Genomic DNA, 4,602 nt, shown 5'->3' with positions numbered 1-4,602 from the left:
TTTTTACATATGTAGTTCATTGTTAATATACTTTATGATATGTTTTCTTATCATAGTATCATGTTAACTATATATATATCCATATATATGTCATCATATAGTTTTTACAAGTTTTAACGTTCGTGAATCACCGATCAACTTGGGTGGTCAATTGTCTATATGAAACATAGTTCAATTAATCAAGTTTTAACAAGTTTGATTGCTTAACATGTTGGAAACATTTAATCATGTAAATATCAATCTCAATTAATATATATAAACATGGAAAAGTTCGGGTCACTACACAAGTACCACAAGAAACACCAGCAACACCACTAGTACCATCAGTACCGCCAACATTACCAACACCACAAGAATTGTAAGCACCATCAGCATCACCACCAACAGCATCAGCTTCATCAACAACAACATCCGCATCCCACGCCTCAACATCACACTCAGTACCTCAAACATCAACATCATACGCCCATAGATACCAAGGAATATTAGTAATAATGAGTTAAGATGTATTGACTCATTCTTCGCGAAGAATTATATATGTATACTTTATATATATATATATATATATGATTTGGAACAATAATAAATCTTGTCGTACTAAGCAATTACGTATGAATCTCAACTAGTATGTACTAATTGGTTAATTCATATCACAAATATGCTATGATGTACACCCTTCGTTAATGACTTAACAATTGTTAATCACTGCTTCAACACAATAAACTCCATTTCATAATAAATCAAGTCTAACGATGAATGTATTGATTCATAACTTCATTAGCGAAATATTTCGCGACAATTATGAAATCTCTAAGGTTTTGGAGATTATTTACTCTCGTTCCAAACCGCAAATCAGATGAGTTTAATATATATTAACTCATTAAATCCATGATTACATCTGAAGAATACATATATGAATGTATATCTTCATAAAGATTGTAAATTCTGTTGTACAAACTGTTAATTGTGAAAATATTTTAACGGGTAGGTAATACCCGAGAAATATTTACATCTCACATTAATACACTGTACATTCTTCAATTTTGATTCATAAATCATTAATTATACGCACTACCTTCACAATGATACACAATCATCTTCATACAAAATCAATTACACATTCTGAAATTAACATATCAGAATTCAAGTAAAGCTTTAGCAGGTGTTATCTTCCTAAAGATTACTACATTCATGAATTATATTCAGTCGTATTCTGCAATGAATTATCACATCAAACCACCGAAATTATCATTCATTACTTTTGAAATCAACAACGCCTATTCGTCAACCATTAGATTCGTTGACGATTACAGTCAGCGTTTAATCATCTAAAAATAAAATTTCTTGAAACCATTGATAACCGATGATTCAAATACGACTGCATTAAATGCAGAGGAAACATTGTAGAAGGTCTTAAGGGCCAAAACTTTGATAATAAAGAATGGTATAAGCTCAGATTTGGGACTGGAAAACAGATTGAGCAAAGTATGAAGGAGGCTGTGGATAAATCACAAAGATTAAACCTGCCTTCAAAGAATCCAAATGATTCAGTATCTGCTGAGGTCATTGACGAATACCTTACTCCTGACTCTAAACCTTTACGGACAAATCTTCTTTATCATCCTTCGATCTTAGAAATTCTAAGATATCATTGTATCATTCGTTATAAATATCCTCTATATTTCTGAAGATATCTTCATAACGATTCTTGACCGCAATTAACTGTCTCCTTGTGATATCTTTATTACATCATAAAGGAAACTGTATTAGTTTTTATATTCTATAAAAATTCAAGCTTAAATTATGAATGATTTGAAGTAGTGTTGGGAATTGAAGCATGAGTTAGTATAATATAATGACGTCAGGCCAACGTAATTATATTACAGTAAGTCATGCTAAATTTTTAATGGAAGATGATGATTCATAGATTTTATGATCATCATTTGTCATGTTACACGACTCTTACATTCTACTTAAACTCTGAACATATCAAGAAAATATATTCTTGATAGTTCTATTCTCAGCAATTCTGGTAATTTACCAAATCAAATCGTGATATTACGCTTAGAACAGTAGGTCCATTCGAAACTCCATACCTACAAATTCTGGACCATTACTCGCTTTACTTAGAGTCGAGAGGAGAATAAAAAGGAAAAGAGCTCCGACATATAAGGGAAAATATAAAGCCCGATAACGACACCGAAATTACAAACCGTGTATATCAATGCGTATAGCAATATAAAGACACGGGAGAACTAAAAATACGATAAATACTAGAGCATAATAGAAGTAAACAGACTCCTCTGGTGGGAGTTGGAAAAGAAGGAAGATTGTGGCAATAACCAATATAAGGTCAAGAACAAGAACTGGATTGAGCATATTAACAAAACTTTTGGAAGTATGAATTGAGAAAGAAAGTATAGAAGTGGTGAAGATAATGAAACCGGAGAAGCTAATTTATAGCAAAATTCCAGACACAGCAATCGAGGCAATTCACCGCATTTAATTAAAGAAAATCCTAATTTCCGTAATTACCGGAGAATCAAATCTTATAAAGATTTCGAAGATTTCTTTAATTCCTTAAAATATGGAAATCAATCGTAACTACGTCAAAAGTTAAGGCGAACATTTAATTTTCTCATTCACTCTTTTACGATAGCTTCGTTTATACTCTTTCTATAATCGAATCGTTTTATCCATATTATTTAATGTCGATAAAACTCTTATTTTCAACTCATAGTTATCATTCTTGTTGTAAACAATGACGATCTCTATCAAAATTTCATGATCGTGATTTTCACGAACTCCTCTCTGTTTATCTACCCAAATATTGTGACATAAACACTAAAGGTTTAAATAAGCTCACTATTATTCATAACACATTTCATGTGTATTGAAATGCTTGTATAGCGTCATCAATCCTTCTGAGGAAACCTAATCAAATGACACTCTTGTTAAATCCTTTAGATAACCTCCGCATTAATAATAAAATGCACTTCGTAGAATTTATGATCGTAAGATTTAAACGATATTCGATTTGTTGAAATTCATGCAAGGCCCCGAGTATACCTGGGAACGTGAAAACCAAATAAAACAAAAATATCCTCACCTGTTTACAAACAACGCCGATGGATGGCAACAACTAAAATTTCGGGTCGAAATTTCTATTAACAGGGGGATACTGTGACAACCCGGAAATTTTCGAGTTGATTTAAACAAAAACTTTATATGATTTCATTTAACCTCGACTAATTCTGACGATTCACGAACAATTATTTGTAAATAATTACGCATTAATTTGATATATTAATATTATTATTATTATTATTATTATTATCCTTTTTAAACAAGATATCAATAATTAATATCTTTATTATCAGTATTGTTATTATGAATACAAAAAATATATTGACAAATATTCTTGGAAAAGTAGTAAATCAATTTGTTTATTTTAAAAAATATATATATAAAAAAAATCCTTAAAATAAATGATTTTTTTAATAAAATAAATAAATAAATAAATTACTTTTTAATTAAAAATTATAATGGAAAACTACTTTTATTATTTTATTTTGTGCATTATCCCATTACCTAACATTTAATACTTTTGAATTTTAAAATCCCATTAAAAATTAAAATATTTATTTTTCTTTTAATTATTTTATTCTTTTTACCTAATTTTTTCAAGTATAAATACCCCTCATTTCTCATTCAAACTCACACCAAAATTTCTCTCATTCTCTCTTTGAAGAATTACTACTAGTAAGTATTTTTTTCTTACTTTTTACTTTTTACTTTTTTACTTTTTTACTTTTTACTATTTACTTCGATTTATTATTTTTTTACCGAAACATGTAAATAATGTTATAAATTATATGCAATTAAAATTAAAATAAATAACATGTTATAATTAGTAATATATGTTACTAAAAATTATAAAAGTATTTTTATGAATTAATATATAGGAGTTATAATTAAAATCGAATTAATGAATATATATGTATATACGCACCTAACGTGAAGGTTATAATTAAAGATAGCGTACAAAGACTACAAACATCACCGCTACTTGTGGCCTAGGGTGATCCTTGTTACCATTATGGGACGCTTGTGGATCTCGAATGCCAAGACTTAGATTCTGGTCACGAGATCCTGGGCCGCTCGGTAACAATAGATCATTCGAGTGACTTGCATGTTAGCGACGAAGTTTGGGCGAGATTGTATAACATCTTTGTTAAGAATTATAATCCGAACATTCTTAAACTAGAATCTTACTATAAGTGGAAGTTTTTCATAAATAGTAGGTTTCTAAAAATAGAAACTTTTGAGAAATAGGAACTTTTCTCGAAAACCGTCACTGTCAATATAGTTGCTATATTAATAAACATACTTTATGTCAAGTTAGACATTAAATAATCAAACGTTATACCTCAAGGTTGATATCCAGATCACTTACTTGCTTTACTTTCCTTCTTGCGTGGAATACTTCAACTGCTATTTAATGTGAGTTCATCTGCTCCCTTTTTCTATATTTTTGGGCTGAGAATACATGCGCAACTTTTACAACTGTTTTACACGTATCAACTATTAAACTGTGATATG

Source organism: Rutidosis leptorrhynchoides, chromosome 2, assembly GCF_046630445.1.
Source record: "Rutidosis leptorrhynchoides isolate AG116_Rl617_1_P2 chromosome 2, CSIRO_AGI_Rlap_v1, whole genome shotgun sequence".
Classification (NCBI taxonomy): domain Eukaryota; kingdom Viridiplantae; phylum Streptophyta; class Magnoliopsida; order Asterales; family Asteraceae; genus Rutidosis; species Rutidosis leptorrhynchoides.
Note: the sequence above shows the minus strand (reverse complement) of the source record.